The 11,054-nt window shown below is 41.6% G+C and overlaps 2 long non-coding RNA genes across 2 annotated transcripts; both read left to right on the top strand.

Annotated features, from left to right (window-relative positions):
* Positions 1-4,165: 4,165 nt before the first annotated feature.
* LOC124659088 lies at positions 4,166-5,714 on the top strand. Its single transcript, XR_006989441.1, has 3 exons — positions 4,166-4,227; positions 5,052-5,164; positions 5,289-5,714. It is a non-coding gene; the product is annotated as an uncharacterized LOC124659088 (long non-coding RNA).
* Positions 5,715-5,805: 91 nt separating this feature from the next.
* LOC124666142 lies at positions 5,806-10,417 on the top strand. The gene is made up of 3 exons (XR_006990811.1): positions 5,806-5,990; positions 7,327-9,749; positions 10,331-10,417. It is a non-coding gene; the product is annotated as an uncharacterized LOC124666142 (long non-coding RNA).
* Positions 10,418-11,054: the final 637 nt, after the last annotated feature.

Raw genomic sequence — 11,054 nt, 5'->3', positions numbered from 1 at the left:
CTATTCACCCCTCTAGGCGACATCCGTGTCCTTTCAGCAAGGTGTAATGGTGCAAAAGTAGCTCCCCTAAACCCTAAACCCTAGCCCTAACCCTACACCTAACCCTAACCAGTAGATCAGGCACACCCTCGATCATGTGATAATGGCTCTAGCTGCGGATATATATGTGCCAAAGGGTCCCAATCTTGGTTCTCCATGTGTATATGTCCTAAACAAACCTAAAAGAATGAAAAAGTACATTGGTGCACCCTCGCGCGGAGAAATCTAGGGGGTAGATCGGCCGGGGCACACGTTCCGCTGTTTTGGGGGGAGGAGGGGGAGAACGACCGCCGGAACACCGGAACCCCACCAAATCTTGCATGTGGACCTATGATATGTGTGAAAGTGTGGTGAAAGGTGTAATGGTGCAAAAGTAGCTCCCCTAAACCCTAAACCCTAGCCCTAACTCTACACCTAACCCTAACCAGTAGATCAGGCACACCCTCGATCGTGTGATAATGGCTCGAGCTGTGGGTGTATGTGCCAAAGGGTCCCAATCTTGGTTCTCCATGTGTATATGTACTAAACAAACCTAAAAGAATGAAAAAGTACATTGGTGCACCCTCGCGCGGAGAAATCTAGGGGGGTAGACCCGCCGGGGCACACGTTTCGCTGTTTTGGGGGGAGTAGGGGAGAACGACCGCTGGAACACCGGAACCCCACCAAATCTTGCATGTGGGCCTATGCTATGTGTCAAAGTGTGGTGCAAGGTGTAATGGTGCAAAAGTAGCTCCCCTAAACCCTAAACTGGGGAGGCTTTGAGCCCTAAACCCCTAGACCTGGCCTAAACCATTAACTACATGTGCTGACACCGGAGCTGCAAAACCATGCATCATAAACCCTAACCCTAAACCCTATACCTATACCTAACCATAAATACTTACCTTTAACCTAAACCCTAGCCCTACCCCCTAAACCCTAGCCCTAACCCTACACCTAACCCTAACCAGTAGATCATGCACACCCTCGATCATGTGATAATGGCTCGAGCTGCGGGTGTATGTGCCAAAGGGTCCCAATCTTGGTTCTCCATGTGTATATGTCCTAAACAAACCTAAAAGAATGAAAAATTACATTGGTGCACCCTCGCGCGGAGAAATCTAGGGGGGTAGACCCGCCGGGGCACACATTCCGCTGTTTTGGGGGAGGAGGGGGAGAACGACCGCCGGAACACCGGAACCCCACCAAATCTTGCATGTGGGACTATATATGCTATGTGTGAAAGTGTGGTGCAAGGTGTGATTCACCAAATGGTGCATGGCATGGATCCCCGGTCTGACATTCCTCAACTTCGGGCGATAACACTTAACAGATTCCTGGACGTGTACGGTGAAGTGTCCCGCCGCGGGTATATCGGGGGCTAGACTGTGCCAAAGGGTGCCACACATGGTTTTCCATATGTCCATGGACTAAACAAACCTAAACCTATGAAAAGGTATATTGGTGGAACCTCGCGCGGAGAAATCTAGGGGGTAGACCATCCGGGGCTCACAGACAGCCGTTTTTAGGGGGGAATGACCCCCGGAGCACCGGAATGCCACCAAAACTTGCAACTGGACCTAAAACCTAACCCTAACAAACTTAAAAGAATGAAAAAGTACATTGTGCACCCTCGCGCGGAGAAATCTACGGGGGTAGACCCGCCGTCCCGCTGTTTTTGCGGGAAGGAGGGAGACGACCGCCGGAGCACCGGAACCCTGATATATGTGGGGGGGGGGGTGAACATGGAGAGTAATTTTGTATTGCACATTGTCTTAAGTAACACTAATAAATAGTCATCAAAAGTAAAACTAATTAAAAAATAAATATGAATGTTAGATGAAATAAAATTGAAAGAAAATAAAATAAAATGAATGGTGGCGCACGGCAAAGAAAGATTCGGACGGCAAAGAAGCCTTTGCCGTGCATAATGGTTGGCCGCACGGCAAAGGGAGGGCCACGGCAACGTCCAGACCCTTTGCCGTGCGGCGTTTCGTTGCCGTGCGGCTTGCAGGGTCTTTGCCATGCTGTGTTTCTTTGCCGTGCGTTCTGCTCAGACTTTGCCGTGCGCATGTTCTTTGCCGTGCGCCACTGCTGAATATGCCGTGTTGTTTTTCATTGCCGTGCGCTGCTCTAAACCTTTGCCGTGCTTTTTGTGTTTGCCATGCGTGATGTTTGCTGCGCACGGCAATGATTTCTTTGCCGTGCAGAGGCTCACGGCAATGATTGCCTGCACGGCAACGACAATTTTTCCCGTAGTGTGGTGTTACAAACTAGAGCTTTGTAAAATACAAAAAAATTGATATAAAATTTAAAATAAAAATCCTTTTAGATGTAGGTAGGTTAGGTGATCTAGTTATTATGAAAAATAACAAACATGAATTTTGACTTTATTTTGCATAAACATAGTTTTTTTTTTGGTAAAATAGGAACTAAAAAAATTCAATATATGAAAATATATCTACGCCGAAAAGTTACATCCGAATTCACCAGGTTACCCGGTTAGCCAATTTTTAGAATCTCAAACTGCCAAAGGGAAGTATGAAAATTTTCAGGTTTTAGGTTTTGCAAAAAAAAATTGTCATTTATTTATTCAAGATTATTATTACATCATTTTTTTTGTTTATTAAAAGAATTATTTAGAACTCAAATAATAAAGAAGTGTGGTATCGTGAACAATAGGTTAATACGATTGATATGATACTAATATCAATAACATGCATGCGAGGCATTTGGAAGCGAGATAGAAAGAACTGAGAAATTAACCGTGCTACCACGGGCTTTAATTTAGTATCGATTTCGCAGTCGCGGTTGCAAAACCTGAACTGATGGCCCTTACCAATCGGGAGGGAATCCCCTTTTTCTAATAGTGATCGTGTTGTTATGACGAGGAGATTTTAATCGGATTTATTGAAACTCCGGATGACGTTTCTTTTAGTAGACAATATGAAACAGACGATAGTGGCCAGTCCTTCCAAACTCACACAGTATCAGATGGACGATATATGCCCCCTATTTAATTTCTAGAGCATTTGGCAAGTCTTAAACAAGTCTAAATCGCGGGACCTCTCCATCGAACGACCTGGTTGCACCTCGCTTTGTTTTTTCGTTAGCCACGCACGTTTACCGACGGAAATCCCGAAACTTATGGTCAGTTACCGATCTTATCTAAAGGTGTATATGATGCCCCCCATAGGGGCTCTCACAGCGCTTTGAATTTTCGGCCGTCAGATCGAGCTGACGTGGCGCGATCTTCGCCGTCGATTTCGTCCAGGGCAGCGAGGCCCTCCCGCAGACCCGCAGTTTATCCATGGGTCAGGGGAAGCCCGCCCGGCCCGGCGTCGGGGAGAGAGCACGCAACCCTCATCCTCGCGCGTCGCTCCTGGACCTCCCGTCGCGCCGCCCCTTTTCCTCCTCCTCTCTGCTCGCTCCCCTCGCCCGCCCCGCCGCCACCCGAGCTCCGCCGCGCCAGCGCCGCCGCACCCTGCCTCCTGCTCTGCCCTAGCGCTGCCGTCCCCTCCTCCCCTCCTGCTCCTCATCTCTCCCGAGCCGCCGCCCCTCCTGAGCCACCGGCCCTTCCCTCGCTCCGACCCTGCTCTCCTCCTATTTCCTTACTCCTCTCCCTCTTCCTCCAGCCTTATCCATCTTTCTTGTACGTGGAAGCAAGAGGAGGGCAGGGAAGACGATGGACTGAGCTCCTCCTTCACGCCATGTTTTTTTTTTGCTCTGGACGGGAGATGGAGGCAAGGCAGCCAGGAGCTTTGCTTTCCCCTTTCCACCCCATGGCGTGCACGAGGTGTGAGAGGCGGCCGATGCATCTGGTCGCCGCCGTGGCTCTGACCGCGTGTTGATGTAAGTCTAGGTTGATGCGGCCCTACCTTTTCAATCTCTTCTTTCTCCCCTTTCTTCAATCCATATCTGAATCCTTGTTTCTTTCTCCCCTAAATTTCCTTTTGGATCTTGATCTGTTTGGTTCAATTTTTCTGGTTCTGGTTTCTCGTCCCTAGGCTCCAGCAAAAAGAAGATATTTTTATGTCGCTGGCGATTGGTGTTACAGTAACAAGACGATTGATGTTCTCTCTGGCTTTCTGCCGATTCTTGCATTTTGGACAAGGATCTGAGTGAGGAAAGTCACAAGAAGATCTGCAGGAGCATGTCAACCATGACCAAAAGGATGATTTTGATGCACACATATTTGATGAAATGCAGGTACGAGACTTCTCTTATTTTCTTTTTGCACTTATCATCATGTTGATATCTAGGTGTCCAGATTCATGAGATATCCTCCAGGTTTGATCAGATATAAAAAGAAGGTCAATCTCATTCAGAATTCTCAAAATGTGATATATTCAGTTAAGAAGTTTCTGGTATTTCATATAATGTATACATTTTCTGCTCATATGCTTGATGCACAATGGTCCAGGAATATCTTGTATGCATTCTCTTGCTTTAACGTGAATGTTTGCATGTCTCGTATGGGCAAAAGCTTAATTTCAACCGAATAGTGGACTGGGTTCTCTCTAGCTTTGATCTTATTTTTCATTTTGTTGCTTGCTTATGATAATTTGATCATTATAATGCTCGTTGTTTATCCTGAACTGCTCATCTCCTGGAATGAGCATCTCGGGACGATTCAGAACTTGGAATGTCATGTTGACTCTCTTCTGGAAAAAACTAGATAGTGGGAATGTTCTATTCTTAACTTGGTACGAAAGGAAAAACTCATTGCAAAAATAGCCTTTAGATAAATGTTATGTTCTACTTGGTACGAAATGAATATCTCATTGACAAACTAGCCACTAGATATAGGGTCGCATGTGCTTGTAACATGTCCAAAAACAGATTGACTCTTAATAACCCTTTTGAAACTATGCTGCAGATATGTTATTTTAGCTGTTGAGAAACCAGCCACATTGCCAAAAGATAGATATAGGATCACATGAGCTTGTAACATATTCAGAATCAGATCGACTCTTCATTACCCTTTTGAAACGATGCTGAAGTTGTGCTATTTTGTCGCTTGAATTCTCCAGATTGCTATCTAGGTGTCCAGATTGAGCCAGGAGAATCATTCAGGTTTGATCAGTTACCAGAAGGTCTACGTGTTACCAGAATTAGAGTCCTCAAAATGTGATATATTCATTCAGTAAGTTTATGTTCTTTCATACAGAGTGTACATATAACTGGGTACAAGAAATAGGTCCATTTATAGCTTTTTTTCGATAAAAGGTCCATTTACGTTCTCAAGAAGCTATATGGGCTCATTACAGCTATACGGTCTCGACCCACGGCACGAAGACGACCTTGCCATCGACATGAACCAGGCCGTGTCAGAAGAATAATGAAGGTACTAATAGAATTGTAAAAGAGCCGTGACAAAGGTTCTCCAGGTTGCTGATGTTTTTCTTTGTGAAATTTATCTTTCGGCCAATCTATAGTTGACTACTTGCAGTGTTTTCTTTTACCGATTTAGGTCCATTGCACTCAGGTTCAGGTTTTAGATATACTTAAATCTGCCGTGGCACTATTTTTCATACAGAAGTGAAGAAAGGTTCATATTTTATATTGCGCCATTGGACACTGGAAATGTTTGGTCTTGTGTTGATTTGGTTGGAATCCTTGTAGTCAAGTTTATTCCGATGTACAAAATATAAGGAACAAAGGTAGGTCAAGGTAAGTCAGCTCAAAAGCTTTGTGTGAAGTTACTAATTATGAGCATGTGTCTATGCCCTTGTTGCTAATTCTCTTGGAAACATACCACACGGTCACATTTAGAATTATGTTCTTTTCTGCTATCACTTGACGATCTTTCAACTACTAACCATGCCTACAAGTTTTACTTCTGCTGCCTTGCTTACATTGTATCTTGTGTTGGTAGCACCTTATTTTTATATACTTGTACAATCCAGTAGGAGTTGTTGGTGGTGTTGCTGCCTTGGAGGCTTGGACTATGCTCCATGTTGGCATGCCAGGTAGTAAGCTCTTCCCATTTCTCGCGGTTAAGCGTTTTATTTTGCCTAATTAGAAACAACTCTGATCAATAATATCCTTGATATTTTTCCTAAGCATATCTGTGATTCTGATCTTTGTTGCTTAATATTACGACAATGCTTTTCCACAATTGGACTGCCGAGAGCCAATTATCTGAACAACATCATACGAATTTTTTAGTATCAAAACTGGTTGCTCTGTTGTGGAATTTGCATCACTTTTTAGAGAAAACACGAAGGATTTCATCTTACTAGCATGCTCTTTCTCCTACTTTTATTGAATCCATGTGTTTCGAATAAATTAACAGATACAGTATTTTTCCCCTACTTGCATTGCAAGTGTCGATTTTCTTTCCTACCGCTGGTTTGAATTAACTTGGGTTAAAACTAGATGCAATAGATAGTGGTCTAGAATTGAATCTTTTTCGTTTTGGTTTGTTCTTTGATCTGGACATTCTCCCTTAGTTATGCATGTTCTTTACTACTATTTTCCATTTTCTTCTCATATTACAATCAAAAATAATTCATGCGCTGGGCTCCCTCTTCTGGTATCGGTCTGGCTTTTATAAATGTGTAAAGATCAGACGGTTGCTAAATTTATTTCCCTTTATCCGAACATATACTTCTATTGATTCAACAAACAAGTGGTTTCTAGATATGCAAGTATGTAGAAGACTAGAACGTGTATTCCAGACTTCTATCCTCAGTAGTGCTAAGTACTACATAATCATCCGCTTGGAGATGCTTAAGTTGTTTCCTTACGGAAAAAGAACTTCTCTTATTATTTATTAGCAAGTGTGCTGGATAGCTTAGTTAAAGAACATTTAGTACAGCTCCCGATGTGGTCGTCTGCCCGTCGCCTTCATCTTATCCCAGGATAATTACAACTCCCCCAAGGTGCATCGCTTAACCTGGGTCTGCCCACATCCGCCATCACCCGCTGCATTTAGTCTCTCCCCTGAGCTTAGCTTCGATTGTTCTCTTGTCATATTCTCTGCTCCGAATCGAAATCAACAGTAGAAGCTCATCACATTGTGTTTAGTGGATCTTCTTACTCTCTGCTCTTTAGCTGGCTTCTTGTCCGTTCTTCTTGCGACTTAGCCTTCTTCAGATTTCATTCATCCATAGGCCTGGCAAAAAAGAAAAGAAGAACTGAGCTGTGAAGCAGTGCAGCAAACCAAAATTTGAAACTCGGCATAAATCATCAATACCGTTGGGCTGCTTGATAAAGATTAGCCCCCTTGGGCCTTTTTATTGGCTTTCCTAAGTATCTGGTTCCTTGTCTTAAAAGAAAAAATAATTAATTTCTTTTCTGCAGCTTTGGCACCACGGCCGCTCCCTGTGCTTCTTCACACATGTCTTCTATGCAGGGCTGCAAAAAAATTAGGCTTTCCTGTCACAAGACATTATCTGCTCCTTCCAGTGGAGCCCTACTGGAGGCGTCTTCGGAGATATTTTTTTTGAATGGTTTCAGACAGAGTTATATCAGCAAAGTAAGATCTTTTTATCCAAATTTATCTCGCTTCTCTGAATCTGCCTGCCTCTCCTCAAAATCCTTTTCGTTCTGTTCTTTTACCTCTGTTTTCATTTCCCCTTTGTTCTAACCCAGTGTTCACGTTATTAGTTCTTGCTGACGACAATTCAGGAAATTTGTTCATGTATTGTAGTGCACGTTTGTGATTTGGATTATTTTCCGGGTAAGCAAACGTACCAAACTTCTTGATTTGTACTTGGGTCACCTGATTTTTTTCATTGTGTCTATCTCAATGCATGTTCTGTACATGTTTTAAGATGGGTGTTGAACTGATCTCAATCCATAGGGTAAAACCATAGTTCATGACATCTATTTAGTTTGATTGCATATATTTTATTTTAGTTTGCTTGGAAAAATGTTGTAGTTTCAGTTTAGGCACAGCTTAGTTCACCAATAACTGTCAGGTCTTATTCTAATGCATGACCTTCTATGTTTATATAGACTTTTCACTGTTTCACTTTTTGTTGGTTGCTTAAGTAGGCAGAAATTTTCTTGCGTGAAGTGCATGCTTTGCACCATGTACTCTCTTATTGGATTGCCAGCATGCCGTCCGCTAGGTGCAGCCGTGCAGACCCTGGATTTCCTGTTTGACTTTTGAATGCATGCATGCATCTACAATTAAGTGTCATTGAATTATATACATTATATATATCCCTGCCTAGAAATAAATCCATTTCACGTTTGAATTAGCAACCTAAGCTTGGTTCCTGCATCCTGTTGTCTTTCTACGTGATATACATGTCTCCTTGCTGAAGCATGTTCCTTTTTCTGCAAGGATTAAGGAACCATTTATTGGCATGTTTGATGTTCGGTCTCTAACTATATATCGGGTGTGGCTTAAAATGGCGTGTTCTGTGCCTTCTCATTGAACTGTTCTATAGGGTGTTCAATTTTACAATTTTCTAGGTTCTAACGTATTCAACATTTCTGGTTGCCGTTATTTTCAGAATTAGGCTTGCTAATTTGTTTTCACACACTCTTGGGTATGTTGTCAATCTGTATGAATTTTGGCTTACTGATTCTGTAGGGCTTTGATTTAACAAGTCTATTATGTTTTTGCTGTTGTTCTTAGTGGCGAGAAAAACTTTAATATAATAATCATGTGCGATATGCTTTTGTGGCCTATGCTGATTCAAATTTTGTTTTAGTCATTCATAGGCGTAGGCAGCCGAAGGTTCAGGCGGGCGGATCAGAAGAAAGCTTGAATTAAAAGTAGGTAGGATAAAGATTTTATAAACTCTTGGCTTGACATTGTCTACTTATTATGAACGATCTCTATCTATGAAATGTTCATGTTTTCTTGGTGCCGTGATCTCTAAAGATTATGTTGTGACAATGCCAAGCCTTTCGAAATGATGGTTTTATCATTCGTTCCTTGCTTTTGTTGCCCTTGAAAGAATTTATGACTGTTACCTATTGTAATATATTCCCATATATTTCTCTGGTTGTATATACACATTTGTTACTCCGTTTGTATTTTTTTCTGGTTCACCATGTGTTGCAAAATCTAAGAAAAATATTAGTATCATTTTTCTGCATATACACGAGTTCCATGTGTTGCCTTACTTGATTTTTGTGTTGTTTATTCCTTTCGCCGAGGGTGCACTTTGTTTATGAATAAAGCACACAATGATTTTGGCATATAGCTTGAGGCCTTGAGGGTCTGGAGGAAGTAGAAGAAATAATTAACCAGTGGCTAAATTATCTCCCCTACCTCCAGACATTTATAGGTTCCTAAGGAGCATATACATTGTCTATTATGAAAGTTATTAGGCGTATGTGCCGCACCATATGGGCAGTGGTAGCTATTTCCTGTATTCTCCTTAAATTTGTATGGGTGTCCTCAAGCATTATTTTAATTTTAACTTTGCTTGCGTATATGCTAACATATGAGATATACATGGAGTTTTAGCTAAATTGAGATTTAAGTTATATTTACTTTGCAATTTCTGTAGTTTAGTCATTAGTATACTTACCTTGGTTCAGATATAATGTGAAGGGTTTTTTTTTTGCTATGCAATTTTGGTGATCTGATATCTACAGATTCTGGTTACAATGATAACCCTCATTAGTTCGAATATAATGTGCAGGGTATATTTATTTGCTATGCACTTGTGGTGCTCTAATATCTACAGATTCAGCTTACAATGACAACCTGGTTGACCATGCCAGTAAGATCAAAGCGACAAGTTTAAGGAGACATTGTGGTAATGTCCTTCTTTCATTTCACGTTGTCAATTTTTTTAATTCATTTCTTCATAGAATTTGGGTGTTTAATGATGGGTCTTAAAAATTATTGGAGGGAGGATAGGAAAGTATAACAATAGTTACGTGTTAAGGTAAGGGTGAGTGATTCGAGATGTTGTATCTACATCATTTGGACATTGCAGTAAGAAAAAATGATGTTCTGAAAATGAAATGTTGCTGCGAGGTGTATACCCTCAGTGTTTTAATTCCTCTTTTATGTGTGCTGCCTTTTTTGGTCTGTTTTGGTCGTTCCCCACTATTTGATGATGCATTTGCTCTTGTCAGTGTACATGAGTTTAGTTTGCTCTTTCCTGTATGGCTCTATGCATTGGTTTGGTTCTGCATACAGTAGCTTATTTGCCCTTTACGGTTGTTCTTATGTATGTCGAACCAGAATATTGATGACATCTCTTCACCTTTCATAGTAAAGTAAAATTCGATAGTCCGGTAATTTCTCAGTTAACATAATTGCAGATTGTAAATTACCTTTAGTTGGCTGAATTGTCTAATTTGTAGTTGTATGCATCCTATGCTCATCCAGTGGCATATATGACTACGTTTGATAGAGCCTGTGAAGAAAGATGAAGTGGTGGCCACTGGTCAACAACGTCTGCTGCAAGGGTTGTGACCTCTGTATAAATTTTATGTGTTTATTATGACTTGCTAGCCTACATGTAAATGCACCCTTACATGACCAATGGTTATGTCATATAGAGACACATGTAAACATGTTTACAAGGTTAGTTGGTCACTTTTGCTAATATACATGTGTTTCAATTGTATCTATCTAAAAATACAAAAACTCAAGTGAATCACATGATGCTTAACCCATACATGACAATGATTTCACTTTTATCGCTTGATTACTTCTTTACTTTCTTTTTTAGACATTTTTTTACTTTCTGTTGCACTTTTAACAGGAGTACAGCCTGCTGCAACAATAGAAAGTAACGAGTATACCATCTAAGCTCGTACGTACAAGGGTGTCGTGCTAAGGTTAGTCGCTGTCTAACTTCATTGCTCCGTTGTCTCCATCGCCGCCTACACGGTGCTGCCTCTATCCTCTGCCCCTCTTCTTGGTGCATAGTGCCTGGCTGGTCGGACGCTTTTGATTGCTGGCCTATAGTTAGAGGTAAAAATGTTTTGAGATGCATATCGCAAATGGAAGAATCACAGCACACCTAAAAAATTAAGGGCACTATCATGTTTTGAGGTACAAGCTTTTGCGTGATTTTTCTTCACATTTGATCTTTTATCTCTTTTAT

Source organism: Lolium rigidum, chromosome 6, assembly GCF_022539505.1.
Source record: "Lolium rigidum isolate FL_2022 chromosome 6, APGP_CSIRO_Lrig_0.1, whole genome shotgun sequence".
NCBI classification, from domain to species: domain Eukaryota; kingdom Viridiplantae; phylum Streptophyta; class Magnoliopsida; order Poales; family Poaceae; genus Lolium; species Lolium rigidum.
This window is presented reverse-complemented; position numbering and strand designations above follow the sequence as displayed.